Genomic DNA, 24,033 nt, shown 5'->3' with positions numbered 1-24,033 from the left:
ATTGTAGAGCTATTTTTCAAATAACCTGGTTCATCTGGTTTTTGATCTGACAACTGCATTATAGATTGCCTTGGATAAAAAGCTATTCATGATAAGGCTTCTTATGATTAATCTTACATTAGCTACTAAAATTGTACTTTCTGATATTATAAAAAGCTTTTAATTGCAAACAGTTTGGGGAATCGCTAAACAAATTCCTAGAGGGCAAAAAAATTGAAAAACCAACAGATAAATTTGACAGAAAAAAAACTCAATACCTGAGTTGAGATTCAAGAAAGATGAATTTCACTTACTGGTACATATACTGTAATTATATTAGGATTGGAAGGATTCTTTTTTTTAAGCAGACCTTTTTGAAAACAAATAAATAATGTTGGTGGTTTATATGATATTATAAAAGGAATAGAATGTAGTGCATCTAATAGTTTTGTTCATAAATGATATGATTCTGAAATTTACAGTTACACAACTACACAGCTGTATGTGAAATTAATTCAAGTTAATGAAGGGATGGGAAATCTGTAGCTAACCAGTTGTTGCTTAACTCTAACTCTCACCACCTGATCATTCCATAAACTGGGGCTGATGGGAATTGTGATCTACCAACCAGAGGGCCACAGACTGTTAATCCCTGAGCTGATGGAACATAAGCAATAAAAAAACCCCTGGAAGTTAAGTTAAATTCAAGCACATGAAATAGTAGATTGCAATGCAGCCAAAGGACCCAGTTGTCCATGTTGAAATTATTGCATTCTTTAGGTTCTATTTTTGGCTAATTTCAAGCTAAGCATTTTCATCTTAGTCATGTACCACAGCATCTTATTGATGGTTAGGATGTTCTAAAAGACCGGATGAATGGCAATAACCTTTTAATGTTTTCAGCTCACTCCGGTAGCTATTCTTAATATTAACTCAGAAGCCATTTATATTCTTCCCAATTATGTTTGTCATCTACTTCAAAATGATGGATTGAGGTAGATTGAAACATTTCTCTTGCATTTGGAAATAAATAGCTTGGCACAATAAACGCAACCTGGGAACAAGGAAGGAACACCACTGTATGTACTCAAGTATATTCGCTCATTTGGCTTATTATCTGAAAATGAGTATGATAAGCTTCCTAATGTGAACTATTTCAATGTTGCCTAGTTGCAACATTTATTGATTTACTTGGCTGAAAACATATCCTTGGATTTCAAAGAGCGTCCAAGTTCCTTGGATCAAGCCATCCTAGGAAAAGTCTTGCCAGGGGACCCTGAATGCAGACAAATACATAGCAACATAAGAATGGTCTGCTGGATCAGTCCAATGGGCCATTATCCTGTACTCCCATCAGTCACATGCCTGTGGGAAACCAGGGAGCAGAACATGAGCACAAGAGCACTCTCCCCTCCCTTGGTTTCCAGCAACTGGCATTCAAAAGCACTGCTGCCTCCAACAGTGAAAATAGGGCATAGCCATCACAGCTAGTAGTCATTGATAGCGCTCTCCTCCATGAATTTGTCTAATTTTCTTGTAAAGCAGACATAGGCAAACTCGGCCCTCCAGATGCTTTGGGACTACAGCTCCCATCATCCCTGACCACTAGTCCTGTTAGCTAAGGATGATGGGAGTTGTAGTCCCCAAACATCTGGAGGGCTGAGTTTGCTTCTGCCTGTTTTAAAGCCAATCCAAGTTGTTGGCCTTCACTGCCTCCTCAGGGAGGGAGTTCCCACAGTTTAACTATGTGCTGCATGAAGAAGTACTTTATTTTATCTGTCCTAAATCTTCCAATATCTTCATTGGATTCCCATGAATCTTAGTGTTATGAGGGAGAAAAGCTTTTCTCCTTCCTCCATTTTCTCCATGCCATGCATAATATTATATACTTCTATCAGGACGCCTCTTACTTACTACCATATTGCTGTGCTTCAAATATATTTTTTCTTTAATCTTTAGTGTTCGGTTTGTCCAGCAATTGTATATCCAATACCACATTTTAGTCAACAAGGTTTCCTGACAGCATTATCTGAGCTTATGTGTGATTGTGCTTACAAATGGATTAGGCATGGCAGCTTGAGAACACCAAGTCCTCTAGGAATTAGATGGACAGGGAAGCAGACTTCTGTAAATACATCTCTAGCTGGATGACTAGCCCCATGTGTAAAAGGATGCCATGTGTGAACGTTGTCTTCCCATGTCAATAGTCAACCCCCTCCAGAAGGAGGGGGAGAACAGAAGGTTGGATTCAGGTTCCATACACATCCCTCACCCCCGCCCAAAAAAATGAGGTTTAGGGCAATGTAGAAAGCTTTGTATCGATCGCCCCTGTTGTTTCATGTACACTCTATGGAGTGGAGTCAAATTATGTAATAATCTGATATAGATGTAACTGCTGAGAATGTTTTCTTTTGAAACTTCATAAAGGATAGTGCAGATTTCTGTGTACCTGTTATAGTGAGAGAACATTTCAGGAACTGTATCCCTTTATGGATATTGCTGATATTTCCTGAAATAAATTGTCCTGTTGCCAAGACGCATTTGCCATGTTCAACAGAGAAACTGAAATATTCAGACTCCCCTCGCTTATTTGATAATGAACAGTTTTATTAGTGTTCATAGAATGTTGTCAGGGCATGCTTTCATTTCCATAATTTATCATGCAAGTTAGTTTGTATTTAAATTATTTGGTTGCTGTCTGCGGCGCTGGGTGAACTACCTGGTTTCTTCAGAATTAGGGGAGACAGTTTGTTGTCAAATTCCAGAATTTGAAACCATGTTCTATTCCCAGTGATGTTAATGAGAGTATTCCTGCTTCCTTCTCTATGATACCTCCTCGTTGCTTTGAACGGCTAAAGCCCCCCCCACCACCAGTGGTTTGCCCAGTGGGACAGATTTGCAGCAATAGCCTCCTGACAGCAACATCATTGTCATTTATTGTGAGGCCCCAGCTGGCAGTGAAGCTGGTGCTTTGTGGACACACCAGTGGAGCCAGCCAGTGGAGGGTCATTTCAAAACATTATTATTATGTATTGTTTTGTTTTTTATTGAATTTGCATGCCTTTGAACGAAGATCACAGGGCAGATCACAGCATACAATACAAAATGAGAACACAAATTACATTATGCACAAAAAGCAAAAACAAATCAACCCCCTCCCACAAACACATTTTAAAAGCCATAGAATGCTAATCCGCCAAATGCCATATATATATATATATATATATATATATATATATATATATATTCTGTTTTGACATGCTTTTAGTTCATTTTTTGTTTTGTTTGAAATTGCATTGTTTTAACTCCTCAGTGTTTGTGGCACTGGACTCCTTTGGGAGTAGAAGCAGGATAGAAATTGAATACACCATCATTGCTCCCACAATCCAGCATGCCCACAAAGCCGTGCCATCGCCAATGCATCACCCTTCCTACAAAGCAGGAGTGCCACTCCTGCTGGGAGGTTATTGCTGTGGCTCCATGCTACTCCTGAGCTACTCCTGCCCAAGGCTCACTACCCTTTTCCCTTCTCCAGAACTCACCAAGAGACAGGGGCATCAACTGTGGCAAAAGGGTCCTTCCACCACTGGGGCACCTAGAAGGCTGCAAAAGCACTATCCCAGACATGAGAATTATGGGAAATCTCCCTCCTTCCCTTTGAATTTGTTACTATGGTGTTGCTATATCTATGGCTTTAATATGTTTTTGTAAGCTGCCTTGAAAATCCAAGTCTGAAGGACAAGTTGGAAATATTTTGAATATGTATAAATAAATTAAAATGTTCTCAGCTGGCAAGGAATGACAGATAGAATGGATAGAAGGAATAATTTTTGTACACATAGACACATCAGCTTCAACTCATAACCACCACAATGAATCACAAATATGATTTCAAGGATACCAAATTAAGCAAATAATATGAAATTTAAAGGCTAGAAAACTCGTGGGGAAAATAATGTATGTGATTAGTGGATGGGCAAGGGGTGTACCAGGAGCATGGAAACTCAAGTCCTTTAACACCAAGGTTGCTATTAGGACAGCTGTGGTACAAACAAAACTACTAATCTCATACTGCATCTTAGAGGCTTGTCAAAAGCAATAACAAATTCATGAATACTGGTGACAAACAAGCTGAGTATTCAAAGCACATAAATATTCTGAGAGCTTAATTGTTCCTAAATGCTCTCTCTGGGGAGATGTGCCTGGTGCCATCATTATAAACTTTTAGGCGCCAGGCAAAGGCGTTCCTCTTTATGCAGGCACTTGGTTTTTAATTGGGAACATATGGTAGCATGATACCCCAGACTGTTGTGGTGCTCATCTTTTAGTAGGGTGGGGTAAGAGTCATCCTTTTTATCATATTGCAGGATGAGCACTTGCAATAAATGATGCTGTGATATTCATTTTTAATGCAGCAGAGAAAGATTTCTCCTTTTTATAACATTTGCTTTTAGTAAATAATGTTTTATTCTTTTGATGTTGTTTAAAACTTCTGTATTGTGGCTCCCTAACTAGAGGCAGAGGAGTGTTTGCCTACATCTGCCCTTGCTTAAACAAGTCTCGGGAGATTTACTCCTGAAGGAAGGGGTGGAGTAGGAGAACCACATGGGCTACATAACCCAGGGGGGAAGACGCTGCTAGCTAGCTATTTAAGCCAGCTCTGCCTCACACTCTCTTTGTGGCACCATCCCTACAGCAGTGGGGGCTCTGTTAGTTACCTTTTCAAGAGGCTAAGTAGGAATTTGTGGAGGGACTTCTTGGTTGGCTTTTTAGAACCCTCTTTTTCACACTACAGGGACTTCTAACTGGGAGTGGTGCTTCACTAATTTGGTTCTGGCATTTAGAAAGGGCTGGTCATGAAATATAAGATGTGTACACTGGGGAATTATTGAGTTAAGGACACTCCTTGTGCATCATTTGCCTTGCTATGTCCTTACAGAGGTGGGACAGCCCTGACAGGGCCAACTTTACCCGGGGGTGCAAGGGGAGCGGGGCACCTGGGCGCTGAATTCTGGGGGGCACCAGGCGCCCGCTGCTGAAGCCACCTAAGCTCTTAACAATCTACCTGTTATGAAATAATAAATAATTTTGATCAAGCCAGAAAAACAAAATACATATATACCTAGGTATTACCGAAATGTATGCCTACTATTTCACTAAAGGACTTTCAACTTTGTGTGCTCATTTACCAAAGACGTTGTGGCATCATTCACAACGGTGGCGCTTGTCATTCTCAACGGCGCCATGCACGCAAAATTAACTCTTTCATCAAAATATTATGTTACGTATTGTATTGAGCTGCTATGCGGCAGCAGCGGCACCTTTGACACGACTGGTGTTTCTCCTAAATAGGTGCCTAAACAATACTTATAACTTTAAGTGTGGTGGTGTTGTATTCTTAAGTATAAGTGTATTGTAAATCAATGAGCAAATAAAAAGTTTGTTTCTTTTTCCTCCCTTCTTTTGTAAACAAGAGATAAGGCATAAGCGTGGTGTCTGACATAAGCATAATAAAAGTTAATTTGGGGGCTAAACTACACTTGGGGGCGCTGGGCGGATCTTTGCACCCCGGTAGCATACATACTAAAGACTACGCTGTGCCCTGACATGTGCATTTTTGAGGCATCTGATCAAGGCCTGTATTTTAAAAATAAGCTTAAAAGATGTTTTAATGCCAGGCAGAAGACCAGCTGTCTAAAAGACTGGCAGATGTTTATCTTCCTGTTCAAGGGCCCCAGTGATTTATAGCAGGAGCCAAAATTCTCAAAGTTGTAAAAAGGGAATTACAGGCTGAGAGCAAAGGTTACTAGGTTACTGACCCTACAGAATACAATCAAGCTGCAAAAGCACTCATTGTTTAACAAAATATAATACCATGTGTCTTCCATTAGAGACTTGAGCCACAGGTTAAACGGCAAGAGTTAATGGAAAAAGCAGTTGGCCAGGAAAAGGGGGTTTGCTTTTGGGAAAATGTTTTTACTAAGTTCCCTTTTACTTAGAAAAGGCCTTTGCTTCTAAAATCTATATATGTTATGTATGAAATATATTGGCTTAAATGTAATTATGCAAAGGATTTAGAAAGTAAGAAATGTTAGATTCTTATGTTAGATTCTTATTTCATAGAATCATACAATCATATAGTTGGAAGAGACCACAAGGGCCATCGAGTCCAACCCCCTGCCAAGCAGGAAACACCATCAGAGCACTCCTGACATATGGTTGTCAGGCCTCTGCTTAAAGACCTCCAAAGAAGGAGATCTTTCATTGATGATGTGTGAGAATGTGAACCCAAGATCTCTGACATCTGTTTAAGATAAAAATTTAAAATCATTAACCATCTGTTTTGGAGGGCAAGGAGGGCAAGAGGTGAACTAGTAATTAAGGTTCCTTGTTGAGGCAAATGTAAGATATATGACTACTTATTTGCCATTTATAGATAGAAGGAAATATAGCTCTTTGTCTCCCATAAAAGGTAATAGGAAATGGGTGTATCTTTTATGATTGGTTCTAGCAAACAGCCAATAGGAATTTCAACCAGGCTGATTGGACAGAGGCAGCCAAAGGAGGAGCAAGGGGGCTGAGCTGAGGAAATATAAGTGCTGACCATCAGAGCTGGAGTGGGCAGAGCTTTAGTAATCATATACCACTGTGTCTCTCATTTATTTGTCTGACAAATAAATTATTATTTTAATTTCTCTATTGCTGCGTTGAATATTTTATTCCAGCTAAGCGTTAACCACAAGCAGAGTGCTACATTTTGATGAATGCTGGATAGCAAAGATGTGATATTAGTGTTATGTTCATATACCCAAGGCTCACTTAGCAAGGAGAGTTATCTTCTCCCAATTCTTTACTGCAGCTATAAACATACCCAGGGGGCTGAAGGGATACATCCCTGACAGATTTACACAGAACTGTATAGGGTTTTCTTTTCTTTTTTTAAAAAATTGTAGGTCGCTTCAGGACACTTTGTGTAGTAAGTGGTGAATAAATGTAATAAATTATAATTGCTCCCATGAAGATGATAGTGGCGGTAGGGGAAATTATGCTGCAATCTCTCCAAAAATATATCTGATAGCAGGAGCTATCTAATTTTTTCTTCATGGAAATCCTACTGGGCCTGTCTACCAAGTGAGGCTCCACTAAGTGCATTTGACCTGAATTTGATCTGCATTTGACCTGCATTGATCTGAGCACAGGGCCACATCGCAGCAGTGATTTATAGATTCTGTCACATCCTTGAAGTGGCTGAAATAAACATTTCCACTTTTCATACTTTTTTCACACTTTTCATACTTTCCCCCTTTGAATAAACAGTCCAGCCTAAGTGTGGGCCTGTTAAAATTAAACTTGTAAGAGAAGCATTCACCAGTCTGTTGGTGAGCATGGAAAATGTGTGTATTTTTAATATAAATTTAAAAAAAATTAAGGAAGTTTAACTTAGTGAAATTTATTTTTAAGAAATAAGAACCAAACAACAGTGCAGCTAATTCTGTGCTCCCAATGGAGGCTTGGACTTGTTTTTTTGGTTAACTGAGGGATATTTCAAGAGCAATCTGTGATATAGCGCAAGGGCCTGCTGTTCAAAGACAGAGAGAATGTCAAAAAGTAGAACTTTGGATTTCAGCCATAGTTGCTGTTAAGATGAAAAAGAAATGTATACCTACAATTCTAGACTTAAATAAGTTCACAATATAAGCACAACTTTTCAGTGCTCAAAGTTTCTCTCAATATTAGCCTTACTTTTGAACCATACAGATGCAGAGCTTAGGGACTGGTGTATGGCTTTTAGCTTTAAGCGTTGTTCCACTGTGTTGTCTTATAATCCAAGTTTTGACCACAGTGCTATTCAGTTATACTAACAATTTGGCCAGCGTCGACAAAGCAGAGCAGAATGATGATGCTGATACTCTCACATTTGACTAAAGGAAACTTATCTAAGGGAGCCAATGCTTTACTTGGCTCATTACTGATTATAGGATGCTACCCAGCCATGATGGGATGTGGGTGGCGCTATGGGTTAAACCACAGAGCCTAGAACTTGCTGATCAGAAGGTCAGAAGGTCGGCGGTTCAAATTCCTGCGACGGGGTGAGCTCCCATTGCTCAGTCCCTGCTCCTGCCAACCTAGCAGTTCAAAGTGCAAGTAGATAAATAGGTACCGCTCCGGCGGGAAGGTAAATGGCGTTTCCGTGTGCTGCTCTGGTTCGCCAGAAGCAGCTTAGTCATGCTGGCCACATGACCCAGAAGCTGTACGCCGGCTCCCTCGGCCAATAAAGCGAGATGAGCGCTGCAACCCCAGAGTTGGTCACGACTGGACATAATGGGCAGGGGTCCCTTTACCTTTACCTTTTTTACTCAGCCATGATGCGTGTGCCAAAGGATGTTCAATCACATCAATGTTTCACTAAAAATGCCAAGGATGATCAAATTTAGATATGCATCTTATACTGTTCATTGAATATCAATTAGAAATATTTTGAAAAGTTATTTGCCCATATCCAGCAATTCATTGTGAGCATGTATGAGTTCACAAAAGGGGGCAGAAGTGGAGCTGTCTTCTTCATAGAGCTGATGGGGAAGTCACTGTCTGGGAGCTGCATCTGAGTTTCCAAAGTATTTTGGACTGGGAGCACACATGTGCACTAAAATATCCAAGGGCAGCAGAATCCAATAGGCAAATTGTCTTTCTGAATGGGGTGAAACATCTTGGCTAGTGTCCAGGCAGGTGGGTTGTTGTTGCTTATGAAGGGTGGGGGGAGGCAAAACAGCTGGGAGGTAGGCAGGTTGCAAATGCACCTGCAGGCCCACCAATGGGCTCCACCAGTGCATCTCTCGCTTGGACTATTGCATTGTGCTCTATGTGGGGCTACCTTTGAAGGTGACCCAGAAACTACAACTAATCCAGAATGCGGCAGCTAGACTGGTGACTGGGAGCGGCCACCAAGACCACATAATACCGGTCTTGAAAGACCTACATTGGCTCCCAGTACGTTTCCGAGCACAATTCAAAGTGTTGGTGCTGACCTTTAAAGCCCTAAATGGCCTTGGTCCAGTATACCTGAAGGAGCCTCTCCATACCCATCGTTCATCCCAGACACTGAGGTCCAGCACCAAGAGCCCTCTGACGGTTCCCTCACTGTGAGAAGTGAGGTTACAGGGAACCAGGCAGAGGGCCTTCTCGGTAATGGCGCCTGCCCTGTGGAATGCCCTCCCATCAGATGTCAAGGAAATAAACAACTATCTGACTTTTAGAAGACATCTGACTGATGTTTTTAATGTATTTTTAATATTTTGTTGGAAGCCGCCCAGAGTGGCTGGGGAAACCAATAAAGAAATAACAACAACAACAACAATAATAATAATAATTTGCATTGCAGCAACCTTCCTGCCATCTTGCCCTTTTCCCACCTGGTCAGCAACAGCAACCTACCTGCCAGAAAGCTAATGTAGTAGCCCTTCTCAACCTGGTAAACTAATTTTGTATGGTGCTGTAGGGTTTCAAAATCCCATAATTTTAGAAAGAAAGCTGTCAGACTGCAGTGACGAATATATCACACAAACCTTTTTTTTTTTTTAATGTCCATATGCAAAAGGAAATTTACTAGCTATGAGCCCTGAGCAGCAGGTAATATAGACCAAGAAATAAAAATATGTAAAAGGGCACAAATATATTAATCCACAGGTTTATTGGCCTACAGGGGTGCCACTTTTTAATTTCAGGTGCATAAGGAGCTCAGCTAAAGCTTTAGATGAAAGCTGTAAGGCGCCTATAACACTACCATCCCTCCCTGCTGAAGGCAAAAGGATCATGAAAATACAAGACACTCAATTATTTCTCCCTGGTAATAATTCTCTGAATTACATTCTGGTAGCAGCTAGGGAACACCAAACAACAAATTCAGTGGAGACAATGTCAGCAATCCAGGCACTGCTTAGCACAACACAAGGATTAAACATAATTTATATTATTTGGGTCCTAATGTCCCAGGTAAATAAATAAATCGCCCCACACATTAATATTAAACATAGCATTTACCAGAATAGATTTGTCTAGCAAAACCAGCAATAAGGAAGTATACACACACTATCAAAACTAGCAATAGGAAAACCATACAAATTTCCCCTTTCATTGTAACCACCAGATTACCACTTACTGAGTAGTCAAATGGAGCAGGAATTTTAATGTAATGCTAATGGATTACAAGAGCAGTGGACGACCAAGAGTCTAAGGATTAATATTTCAGAACTCCATTGTTGCTGGTGAAGTCCTTTTTTGAAGGGGGAAAAAATACGTTAGCCTGTATGACCTATCTGCAAATACCCTGTGGTTTTTTTTAAAAAAATAAAATAAAAAGACAACAAGCATCTGGCTGGGGACTTTATGAGTCAGGAGATTAGTACAGGGATAAAGAATCTTTCACTTTAAAGTTATTTGTTACAACTGTGCCTAAAGCTGCCGTAGCTGCGAATCAGTATGCCACCTATGACAGCACTGGCAAAATTAGAGGGCCCAGAGATCATTGTTGCATAAGGGTGAATGAAAGGCAAGATAAAAAAGACCATAAAAAGTGCTTATGTCCTGCTTTATGAAGGACAAAGGATTAGGGAAATACGTAGATACATGAGAATTTTCACAGTTTGCAGAGAACGGGGAGGACACAATGTGGGGAAAGAAAGTACATGATTATCACAAAGGAGGCTGCCCACCTAGATGGACTTCAAAAGACTGACTGCCTTTAGAGAAAATGAGAAAAGTGGTGCAAATGGAATGCAATGATGGTATGGAAGTGATAGGGTGGAGATCAAGGTCAGCTTCAGGTTCTACAGCCTTTCAGGCCAAAGGATGCGAGGATGGTCCCAGAGATCTGCGAGATTGAGCCAAGAAGCCAGTACAGGGTCCACAGGCTAACTGCCATGCAATTTTCATGTCATGCTAAGACAATGAAATAGCAAAACTCTTATGTGCATTGCAGAACATTAGGCAATTTGCATTTGACCTGTTCTCTGAACATCTCCTGCTCTCCCATCCTTCTCTAATATTGATGAATCTTCCCTCAACTGAAGGCGGAGAAAGGGACCCAGAAATCAATTTTAAGTAATAAATGCAGGAGGGGCTAGAAAGTATAATCTCCAATTTCTGACATCTCTTTTGGCACATCATGACAAACTTTCCATTCATTCTGGAAAGATGATACTGAGGGAGGAAGTATCTTGTGCAAAGACCTGCGGGAATCTTCATAGTCTGGAAATTGTATTTTTTCCTTATACTCCCACAATTCAGCTTTTGTTTTGTCAGACTTTTGATCTCTGGAGTTGATGTTACATCATCTTTCATGAAAACAAGGGAGTCTCCTAGGACCTATTCCATTGGGATCTTTGAGAGTCTGTCTTCTAAGTAGAAGCCTCAACAATTAAAAATAAATAACAAGGTAGTTAACTACTGAGAAACGAAAGCAAATAGTGAGATGCAAAAATCGTTTTTAAAAATGCAATGCCCAAGAAGAAAAGACAGCAGTCCTCTTGCTAGAGAACAAGGGTAAATCCACAGGAACATAAGCCTTGGGAAGATGCAGCAATTTTCCTTCCATGTCTATGGCAGCAAGCCTACAGCTTCTACCCTACTCACCTCTCATATTATGCCACTGTTCTAAGAGGCCTCAGGTACACACAGGAAGCATACCCTTTAAAAAAAAACCTGTATTGATACCTCAGTTGCACTTTGCACACTTCCTTTATAAATGATCTGATTGGTGAGCTCACCCTCTTGGAGAACAATCTATACAACAGTTGATCTCAAATACCTGCACAAAATATGAATATGCACAGTTGTGTGCTGGATAATTATAACATATACTAGGAATGATACATACCGTATATAGATATACCATTTTGATGCATAATAACTGTGTGCTAGCTTGGTCTGTCCAATCAAATACCCAATGTATCACATTGACTCAAAGAGATTAATTGGGGGGGTATGGACATGTACTGTGCAAATAATTAATCTAAAGGTCAACATTTTTAAATCTAGAGTAGATTCAGATGGTCAGATATTTCTCCCCCATAATGCAGGGTTATTTTCAGTCTTTGTGAAACAGAGTTCCCCGAAGTTGAACAATACATGAAAGACTCCACCACCTATTCATGAACCTTATTTTATTCATACTTTGTAGAAAAGTAGATTATCCTTTCGACTTCTTTAGTTTCATGATAATCCTTTTGATTTAGGAATCGCCAAAGTTGTGTCCTCCATATGTTGTTGCACTCCAACTCCCATTAGCCTGAGCCACTGATTGACCATCGTGGCCAGTGGTCAAGGATGATGGGAATTGTAGTCCAACAACATCTGGAGGATACCACACTGGTTGCCCCTGCTCTAGCCAGTGGTTCCACAAGTCACTGTGCCAATAGGGCATGGGTAGTAGTCATCCACATGCAACCTCAATAATGAACTATTATTTCTGTGCACAGGAGTGTTTCTATTTTTGCAGAAATGTGTTTGAAATTTTTAAACCTCCACCTCTGATTACTTTGTTCATGATTCAGTCCTGCTAAGTAATTATTTTCAATAGAATCAAATGGCAGTGAAGGCTCACAGTTAATTATAGGTTGCATAAAAAGTACATTCGCGGTTTTTAAATGTATTGCTTTTAAATTGAGTTGAATGTCTTTTGTAATGTGAGAAGGGCAAATGGGGGAGAAATGAACGGTACATTATAGCACACATCCTTTTGGCAATACTTTACTTTCTTATTTATCCATTCCTTGAAGTCGGAACAATGCTCTTATGCCTAGTCAGACCAATGGTCTGTTTTGCCCATAACCAGTACAGATATATTTTACTGGCAGTAAAAAGAGGGCTTTCAGCCCCACATTTTCAAGATCTCTGTTAGAGACATTCGCCTGCTTTGGTATTTAATATCTTTTCACTAAAGTTACTATTAGAAACAGTAGATTAAGTAATTTAACTATGAAGTTTCTTGTTTATTTGCTAGGAACCTGTCTATAATTGCTATGTGCAACATTTGAAAGTTCTACCATACAAATTATTATCTTTCTGCATTTTTTACATAAACATCTTAAATGTTGTCAGTGCTTAAAGTACAAGCCTGGGCATGGAGATGCCTGTTTTACTTACTTATATGTAAAGCAGGGTTTGAAATTAGCAGAGCGCCAGGCACATTTCGCACCTAAAGATTCTGCATTTGTAAGCACCTCAAATGATGACTAGACATTCTGTTTTGGCACCCACAACTCAGGTCCCAGGAGCCATTTGTCTCTTAGCTTTTCTATCCCAGTTTCTAACACTAGTGTAAAGGTACAGAGATTTCCAGCAGATTTCCGAGTTGCTGCCATGTGTCCAGCGATCATGAAAACCATATTGGATCTGCACCTTCATGTGCAAATAATGCATTCCTTTACTGAGCTAAAGCTTCTTCCTTAAAATTATTTTCTTAATTTTCATATGGGTACTTCCACCTTTAACAGTGGCAAATTTGCTACACACACACTTTAACCTGAAGGAAACTCCACAGGAATTTCCTAAGGGGCAAGAAGGCAACCCGAGGTCCTGACCAATTTAGGGCCACTCTGACACCTGTTCATCCTCTTTTCAATAAATATAACCATTCCACCAAAATGTTAGTTCTCAAGCTTTCTTTGAGGGGGAGGGGGACAACTTGATTTTCTTATCCTTATGTGTCAGGGAACTGCCATCCAGTGGCGTAGCGTGGGTTGTCAGCACCCGGGGCAAGGCAAGTAATTTGCGCCCCCTAACCCGTGGATTTGCGCCCCCTAACCTGCGGATTTGCGCCCCCTAACCCTAACCCCCAGATGTTGTGCCCGGTGCGGCCGGCCCCCCCTGCACCCCCACGCTACGCCACTGCTGCCATCGGAGCCAGGAGTGGAGGTAAGGCTCCCCAGCGATGCCGGAGAAGGACCCAGCAGGGAGAGAGGGAACTCATCCACTGGGGAAGGAAATCAGCGTGACACCAAGAAGAAAGGGGAGCAGGGGAGGGCTTCGGAGAGATGGCTCCAGGACTCTTCCACAGAGACCAGCGGGGAGAGCACGGGTCCTCCGCTGGCCATGCCCACCCTGCGCAGAAGACTTCCGCGCAGGGAGGCTAGGCGGAGACTGGGCGTCAAAGAACTTTTATGCTGGAAGAAGTTCAAGAAACGCCCACTGACGGATTCTGCCAGTGACTGACACAGCCGCGGAGTAAGGGCTGTGCAGCCAGGGAAAGGTTTAACCAGGCAACCTTGCCAAGAGTAGCGGCAACTTACGCACGAGCAACCCCAATTCCCATTACATTATGCTTCCAGCTCCTCAACTATTTGATAGAGATTAAGGCCTTGGTATGAAGAAACTAAGAAGACAAAGATTTATCAGTATGCAGTGGCATAGCATGGGTTGCCAGAGCCCGGACCTGCAGAGGGGATGGGTGGGAGGGATACAGACAGGACTACACATGCGCATTCAGCTGCCTAATGAAATCCATGTCGCTCAGGAGAATGCAACTGCAGAGATAAGAAAAGAAGAATCACTTTGTTTTCTGCAGAGGTCACTTCCTGGTTCACATTGAGGTGCAGCCCAGCAATGGATGTGCACAGTTGTATTGAGGCAGCACCAGGTGTTTAAATTTTCTTCCCCTAACAATTTAATGCCTGGGGCAACCACCCCTGTGGGCCCCCACATGCCATGCCACTGTCAGCATGAATTGGATAATGCTCAGTAGAGTCTGATGAAACTGTACTGGTCCATTCATGACCTCAAGGTGCAGGCATAAGCTTAAGAACTGTTTCACACACCACAATTTTCTGTAAAAATTCTGTAAAAACAGCAACATATATATCAGTGACAATGGCCATGGTGAACCTGTTGTTTTGCACTCATATGGCTGCTCAAAACCAATACAGTGGTACCTCGGGTTACATATGTTTCAGGTTACATATGTTTCAGATTACAGACTCTGCTAATCTAGAAATAGTGCTTCAGGTTAAGAACTTTGCTTCAGGATGAGAACAGAAATCCTGCTCCAGCAGCGCGGAGGCCCCATTAGCTAAAGATATAAATTTTATTTATATCCCGCCCTCCCCAGCCGAAGCCAGGCTCAGGGCGGCTAACAACAATAAAACAGTACAAAAGTACAGCACAAACAACACTCTAAAATCATTCATTATAAAATTAATTAATTCAAGCCACTGGCAACCATTGGGCCAGAGCTCCGCGAAGATTGCCGAGGGAGGGAGTCAGGCTGTGCCCTGGCCAAAGGCCTGGTGGAACAGCTCTGTCTTGCAGGCCCTGCGGAAAGATGTCAAGTCTCGCAGGGCCCTAGTCTCTTGTGACAGAGTGTTCCACCAGAATTAAGTACTTAACCCAAGGTAACACTGTACAAAGAAAGGTGGCCACACATAAATTAATTGTATGATTTTTTTTTAAAAAAAATAGTGACCCAGAAATCATTTGCAGGTCCAGGGGCTCCAATAAGCACATGAAGGTAACCCATTCAAGTATAGTGTGGAGGGCAGCTGATTGTGACAAGGAATGTGTGCCTGGAGCTGCCCCGCCCCCAGCAATGAAATGAATTATAAATGCCTGTGACATGGCCCCTGCATCTAGGTTCCAGTGTTGGCTTGAGGAGAACTCAGATGACTCATAAGTCACCTCATTCAGCAGAAGTCCTTACGTCCACTTCTATACCATCCCAGCCTGAGGACATGGTTCACCCATTGGTAAGCTACAGAGGAGAACACTAGTAAATCTGCAGCAATTGTGTATGCTTACTTATATGGAACCACCCCAAAGTTTGCAGAACAAACAACTTTTCCAGATATGGTTAAACCTTTACAATTAGCCTTGATTATTCAAAATTGCTACCATGTAGGAAACTGTGAAACCTTATGGGTCCTGCATGAAATGAAGTCATGATGATGTGCTGATTTCATCATCCAAGCATTCCAACAAATAATTTTCATTTTTAATGTGCTTTTCTAGGTCAGTGATCATTGCCTATGTTCTTTATTATTTAAAGAGATCATGGAAGTTCAGTAACAATGAAAACATTTCAGTCTTCAGCCTACAATTATCACCCATACAAATGAAAATTTTATACACCTTGCTCAGTGAAATAACCACATTACTTTTTTTTAAAGCTCTTCAACTCTGCTCACAAACAACCTTGAATCATACTCAATTTAGTGTGTTCAAGTATTTCTCAAGTACATCACCACATGCCAAACACTTTAGAATCTCCTTCTATTAAACCCTGCTGGACACCACCTTCCATTAATTCAAATGCAAATAGAGTAAACTTTAACACACTTCAAGCAATCAGTTTTGCCAGCTGTGCTTCAAACTTAACTCTTTAAACTTCATATTCTCATGAATTATGAGACCAAGGCACTGCACTTCAAATTGGACATGATTAAACATGGTCAAGGGAACAAAATTGACTTTCTGAGGCAATAAAATGTTCTAATTACGGTACAACCCGTCAGCCCAATCCTATAACCTGATGTGCCAGGACTTTATCACTGTAATAGTGTAGTATTAAAGCCTTGTGTGTTATTCTGACTATCTGGATACCTATGTTCTGTAGCGTTTATATATATTTGCTCATTCATTCATTCAGTAAAAATATTTGTTAACCACCTTCATAAAAAGTTTTTGGTGAGCAATGAACAAAAGTATGAATAAAATAATTCACGCACAATATAAATACTATTTAAAACCAACAAATCAGCATAAGAAAATGTAATAAGAGAAGAGAAGAAAACTAAAAACAGAATACAATTCCAAAAACCAACTACTGTGGCCCTCAGAGTCCCTTCCGATTGTATGAAATAGAAAGGTCTTCATGTGGTATATCCAAGGAAAAGGCCCACTCCTTTGTAGAAACATAATACACATCTAATAAAGACTGACTGACACACACACATTTATAGTCTACCCTCCATCATGGAGTCCAAGGGTAGGTTACATCCCACTCAATACAACAAACAATGAAATTCATAAACATTACAAGACCATAAATTAACCTGAATCAGCAGCAATCAGAAAATACAACAACAGTGTAATGGAATGTATATTCTGATGTCAACTTCCATCTCACAAGAGCCTCTGCAAAAAAAGGCATTTCTTTGCCTATTGTCAAAATATATACAATGAGGTCATATGCATCCTAGAGAGGAGAGCATTCCACAACCTAGGGGCCACACAAAGAAGACCCTCTCATGTACCACTGCTCCTGCAGACTCAACATAGTGATGGAACCACCAACATGGTATCCTTTGCAGGTCTCAAATATTCAGGCAGGTCTAACTGAAGCATGGCCTCTCCTGCTTCAGGACACAGGCAGGCTGGTGTGGCAAGGGTCAGTCATTTGGGTATTAGAACTTTAAAGGAAAGCACCAGCACTTTAAATTGGACTCAGAAACCATCATCACATCCCGGTTACAGGGAACATCACCTTCCGCATGTTGGGAAGAGAACTTCTCCTCTACTAATGTAGGTTTCCTATGTAACTTAGAACCATGAAAGATTAAATATTTGCTGGAAGGAGCCATGTGATGAGGAAAGGGCTACACACACACACAACTACTTTGTACTCACATTGTAACAACTTGATAGGGCTAAGGAGAATCCCAATCATGAAGTTCAAAACTGCATTGAAGATTGCAGAAAGTCCATTGTTCAAGGGAGGTATATTATTTGAGATCAGTTGGTATCTCAAGTTGGTATCTTAACAAGGCCTACAGTTCTAAATGCACAAGCTAGGATATTCTGTATTAATCAAAAAGGATTAAATTCAGTTAAAAGTGTTTAGGACTGGGGCCTTCATTACCCATCACTTGGTTGCTGTACATGGTGGCTGGCAGCTGTGAACTGGCTATTGAAAAGCATGATGCTTGAGATGATATGGTACAAAATTCAAGTTGTATTTCTGTGTTGTATCTGTGATGGCCCATTTACACTTGCAACTCATCACTTGATGTTGCAACTATCATGTGAAGAATGTGCATTTTTAATATTTTGTTATATTCATATTGCACTTTTTCTCCAAAGAGCTCAAGATGGTGCACGCACCCTCCCCATCTTTATACTAGCTGTGGTCCCAACAGTGGAACCATTTTCTCATAAGGAAGAGACTTGGAGCAGAGACCGAAGAAGTAACTTAGTCCATTCCTTCTGGGATTCCAAAGAATATTAAGTTCTCTTACCACGTTAGATATATACAACTTTCTACAATGTAAATCAGACATGTGTCGAGTGCAGTGTGCAGGTGTGTCAGGGGAATGCTTTTATAAGGGCTTAGTTTAACCTTCGGTTTGCTTGCAAAACTGAATTACTGTGTTACGAAATGATGCATGTCTAAAAAGTGTGTCACCAACATGAAAAGTTTGGGAAGCTCTGATTGTAAACCATTTTGTGGACTATATTAACAGCAAAAGACATATTCATTCACAGCTGTATATATGTACGTGAAACATTTAACCAGGATATCTGCATGGATGCATTTATTATTATATAAAAACATGTTTACAAGCTCAGGCCCTCTGCATGTCTATCCTGGCACTGCAAGAGAACTAGCTCTTAATGCTTTTCTTAATTTCCATAGTTACTAATGATAGTTATCTTCACATATTTTGAAAGCAGATATCCTGGCATTTCATATCCCCTTCCTTTATACCCAAATTGAGGAAAGGGATCATTTGAGAATGCTCATTTATTTTTTACACTAATATAGAAGTATATAATGCCCTGGAAATAGACTTGTGTGCAGTCATTAGACTGTAAATCACAACACACATGTTTTACACTTACTCCTAAAGTAACCAAGGGGAATAACTGATTAATGGAAGGAACTGAATTCATTGTTTTTCAAGCTAAAATTTCAATATTAAATGAGCATAATACTGGAGTTTAGCTTTCAAAACTTTTCCCTACTAACAGGTGCTTATCTTACTTCCCACTATTTCTGAATTGCTGAAAAGCTCTGCATTGTGTTAGCAGATGTTCACTATAACATCACAGTTCAACTTTAAATAAAGAATTTTAAAGTAAAGAAATGCTAATGATACTTTGGAAGATAACTGCCATTGCTCTGCTCATTCTTTCCAGACCAAACATTAGAGAGAGAGAGATTGATAGGGGAAATGCTGGACAACAGATATAATACAAATGTCACTGATATCTTATGTAAAGAAATAAACATTTTCTCAGATAATCAAGTGATCTGCAACATGATGCAATACAGGCTGAAACATAATGTGCTTTCCCATTTCAGTTCAGTCATCTCCCTCCCAATTGGCTATAAAATTTCCACTCCAGAATCAGCATTTAACTCACATAGTAAATACCCCCAGCTTCTTCTCGTTTATGTATAGAAAGAAGTCTGGCAACTCATAGTAACTACCTTAGCAGATCCCTGGAATAGAGAAGGGCTTGCCAAAGGTTAAACTAGGGTGGGAAAGTGAGGCATTTCCATCTGCCTACGTTCTTTTCCAAACAGGAGAGGATCTGTAACACCAGACGTAATACAACTGTGCTATTAAACTGGAGCTTCACATTTGCATCTACTTCTAGCCTGGAGGGAAGGCCTGACATTGACCAAATCAATACTGTGGAACAGACAACTGGGAACTTTCAATCCTGGGGGCTGACCTTGGGAACAGAGGGGTCAAGTCCTTTGTAAAACCGAGTTTCGTAAGTTTCATATCAGGCAGATCTGGCTGATTGTGATCATCGTCATCCTCCACAACCTCTAAGGATCACGCCTGATCTCTCTCTCTCTTTCTTACACACACACGCACGCAGGGCACATCAGGCATTTCCTCCACAAATCCTCTCTAATTCCTGCTTTGCTCGCTGCTTCCCAGACTGACCTCACATCCTCCCCCCCTCTCTGCCCCCTTCTTCTCTCCTGTCGGAATCAATGAGAAATCTACTCGCCCTCCAACGCCGTCGTTTCTTCGGAGGAGCTTCTTTAACGCGTTTTAATTAAAACCGAGAACAACAAGAACGGAAATCAATCTGCCTGCTTACACCTCTCGATCTCCCCTTCCAAGGCGAAATAACATTGTTTAAAAGCCCCGAGACCACGACCAGGAGAAGCGTGTGCGGAAAACTTTGCCACGAGCACCCCACCTCATCCGCCTCCCGGGCTTCATTCTGCATTCATCTCTTGTTTACTAAGCCCACGATGATATTGAGCAGAGCCGCCGAAATATTTTTCCCCCGTCCCGTCCTTCTTAACATTAAGCTGCGGACTAACAGGCTCGCAACTTTCCCCCGTCCTTTGGCTTCGCCCCCAAACTCTACCCGCTTCCTTAGCCACGTTAATTCCAAAAGGAGCTTGCATTTGCCACAAGCCCGATCCCCCTTCGCTCTTACCTGATCGAAGAGTCACTAAAGTCCCCAAAGGGAAGCAGGGGGAGAATGTTATGTCCTGTTAGTCGCAAGGATCGTGCATATATATTCTCTTCCTTTTTAGGTGTTCTGCTTTAGGAACCAAAGAGGAGGGGAGAAAGTCCAAAATGCAAAAGGTTGCAAAGGAGGGGGGGGAAGGAGGGGAGGAGGATCCCAATAATCTGTGGTAGGCAAAACTCCGAAGAAATGTCAAGGTTTAGTTGAGCATCAAGGAACACAGCACGGGACTGAGAGAGAGAAAATCTCCTTTACGTCCGGTAAGCTCCTTGGCCAAGTTGCTTCTGACCAGGGGGGCGGAGTGGAAAGCGAGGGGGGCGGGACGCCTTCCGGGGCGGGCGGGGCCAAGAGGGCTGAGGAGCGGAACGATCGAGCAGGCGGGATTCCCGGGTTCAGCACCAGCGGCGCAGTGGACAGCACCAGCTCCTTCCCCTTCCCGCGAGTCTCAGGCACTGAAGCCGGCGGCAGCTGCTCGCTCGCTCCCTCCCTCCCTCCCCGCCGCCACTCCGCCCCAGCGCGCGCGTCCCGCCTCTTTCCTCACGTCAGCCCGAGCTCTGCCCCCATTTGCATAAAACCGAGGGGGGGGGGACGGGCAGCTGCAGACGGCCCCGGGAGCAGACGGAGTTGTAGTGACAGCGCACGGCCGCTGCCAGGGTCGGCAACTGGTAGCAAGCGGCGCTGCGGAGGGAGCGCCAAGCGTGCCCGGAAGCGAGTTCTCCTCCCGTTCCCCACTCGCTCAGGCTGGCGGGAGGGAATAATCCTAGAATTGCAGAGTTGGAAGGGAGCACCAGGGTCATCTAGTCCAACTCCCTGAGGACTCGAACCCACGACCCGGAGATGGAGAGTCTACCGACTGTGCTATCCCTGGGGAAGAGGGTGAGGGAAGGGGGAGCCAGCCCGTCGGGAGCAGGGAAGGCGACTCTGTCAGAAACGGTTCTTCCCCACCCAAGGGAAAAAGCAAGGAGACTTCGGCAGTTTACGTTGCATGGTGGGGAGGGAGACGCTTAAGACTTGCCTGCATAAGTTTGTGCCCAAGCTGCACAAAACGTGGCTGCCTAACTCCGTTTCGTCTGCTCAGGCTGGTAGAGCATTGGCTCCTTTCAAAACTGGAGGCAGAAGGGAATGAACCTGGAACCTTATGCGCTCCAGGGATGGGAGGCTGCTCTAAATGTATTTATTTGCTCGTTGCAAGGAGATCCATGTGGTGCACATGGTTCTGCCCCCACCTCTATATAATCCCCACAACAACCTGCTGAGGTAGGTTAGGCTGAGAGGCTGCTAAAATGCCCTGCTTGTCAAGAGAAGACTTGACAACGAGGAGAGAGACTAAGAAGCACCGGTGGAGCTTTTCACTCTACATTCAGTGCCGCATTCAGAACCTGGACTTGTTAGATGACAGAATGTTTCCAGGCATCAAGGATGTGGGTTGAACGTCATCCATTCTACACAGGATATCCTCCTTTGCCGTCTTTGTGTGACTAGTTGCCAACCTGCAAAGATAGCCTAGGAAGTCATTAAAGAAAACATGGTGGAAGGATTCCTGTGAGCGGTGGCTCCCCACAACTGGGGCTTCAGGGTCACCTGAAATTACGTTTACAATGCAGGAAGGAGACACATTGTTGTGTTTCCCAGGTCACAATCTGCATAATAAAATAGTCTTTTATGGGAAAGCAAACAAAAAACCCACCCTGCATTCAGTAAACTAGTCCATCAGAGAGAAAACGGCATAGTATTTTGATGGGCTGAGGTTTCCTTTTTACACATACTGAACTGTTTATCTGGAGTACAGTACTTCAAATATGACTCATCTCATCTGCCTTCACAAACAGGACCCCTAGCTGACATCTGACATCTCAGCTGACATATGTCTTACCTTTTTGGTGCCAGGCAGTGTATTATATTCTTCCATGTGTAAATCACTGTTGTTATTTCACTTGCTCTCCCCATTGATTGATTGTGTTATATCTCCTGTCCTTTATTATACTACTGATTTTTATTGATTGACTGTATTATTTGTATATTCAATTGCTAGCCTTCCCAAGAACTGCTTGTGTGCTGAAGGTTTGCAGTATACATATATGTGCATTGCAATCCTGTGCTGCCTGCACAGAATTAGGGCCTGTTGAATTCAATGACTTACTCCCAAGTCCAAGGTACGTTTGTATGGAATAGCCTTAATATAAAGTAGAGCAATCCAGAATTTTTATGTTGTGTTACATAATGTATATGTAATATTATGCAACTCACAGAATGGATCAATAGGAAATGAGCAATTTTTGCCTGCTAGAACGGGCCTTTCTTTTTCGATGTCTTTAAGGACATGGGGGAAATTCCCCAAATCTCCTGCTGAGATGTTACAAACCAACTGAGCAGAGAGCCAGCAATTTTTTACACACTGCCAATATAGAGATACCATGTTAACTCTTTGTTTCCCTTTTAGTGCTCAGGATATAAAAAGCTAAAACCCACCAAATCGGAAATTGCTTACATTTTCACCTTTTCTGCTATATTTTTTTGCATGAAAACTTATCAAAATGAATCAACTGACTATGCATCTTTCTTTGCTTCTTTACCTAAAGTCAAATGAAACAAAGTCCAGTATAAGGAAATTGTCACTGCAAAATTTTACCCTCAATTTTTCCTTAATTCTATATGGTAGAATTAGGTTTGTACACTTGACTGGATGGAGTCTGAGTCATCTACCTTCTCTTTCCCCCTGCTTTGTAAATTTCTGCAGTGAGATACACCACCAAATTCTGTACTTCCTGAAATTATTACTTGAACGCTTATACTACCAACTTCCTCTGTCTATCTTTCACTGCAGCAGCTCAGAAACCAATGAACTGCCCACCCACAATTCATCAACAAATGTGGAATTTATGTCTAATGTACCCCCCCTTTCATTTTAACTGCACTAATACTTGCTCAGAAGTAAATCCCATTGAGCTCAGTGGTGCTTATGCTTTGGTAACAGGATGGTAGCTTAAGGTACTCAACCTCATACAAAAGCTACCATATCTAGGGTCAGGTACTGACTGTATGTGTCAATCAGTCATCACAGAGAGCTTTCATAGCATACAGTTTTAACTCAAATACTGTACAATATTTTATAATAAACTTCACACAGTTAGCTGAGACTAGCAGTCATCAAGCAACAGGGTATCAGGGGTGAAACATTAATGTGTGAATGAGTTCTGAGTGAACAGCTAAACAAGAGGCAAAATTATTCTTTTAAAAAATGCTAATTTTCATTGCTTTATCAAAATTGTGCTTTTGATGGTAAGCTCACATGGAACAGCAGAATAAAACTGTACTAAGTTTCATTTTGTTCTGTGTCTCAATACTACCTATGCTTTTTGCTCTGAGTCATATCCTTAGTCCCTTTAATACTTCAGTCAGTACCATATAGCAGATTCTTATCCCAGATGATGGCAGAAATATCAGTAGTTTTCGATGAGCTTTCTGAGTTCAAGTGAGTATGTCCAGTAACATCAAAATATCTGAGCAATGATCAGAGTGGTCAATACTGTGGAATATGCTAGTTAAAACAAGGTATCTAGATGGGATCCAGAATTTCCATGAGGGGAATTCTCCCAATGCCACAAGAGGGTTTGGTGACTTCCAGAA

At 41.7% G+C, this 24,033-nt stretch overlaps 1 protein-coding gene across 4 annotated transcripts in view; it reads right to left on the bottom strand.

Moving 5' to 3' along the window:
* Positions 1 to 20,859, bottom strand: part of FSTL5 (follistatin like 5) — a 328,628-nt gene extending 307,769 nt beyond the window's left edge. For all 4 annotated transcript variants that reach the window (XM_083755622.1, XM_083755624.1, XM_083755623.1 and 1 more), the window contains exon 1: positions 20,374 to 20,859. The gene's annotated coding sequence lies outside the window, so the exon portion shown is untranslated. The remainder of the gene's footprint in view (positions 1 to 20,373) is intronic.
* Between the last annotated feature and the right edge of the window lie 3,174 nt (positions 20,860 to 24,033).

This window comes from Podarcis gaigeae (genome assembly GCF_964106915.1).
Source record: "Podarcis gaigeae genome assembly, chromosome: 9".
Lineage (NCBI taxonomy): Eukaryota > Metazoa > Chordata > Lepidosauria > Squamata > Lacertidae > Podarcis > Podarcis gaigeae.
Note: the sequence above shows the minus strand (reverse complement) of the source record. Positions and strands in the feature narration are given on the sequence as shown.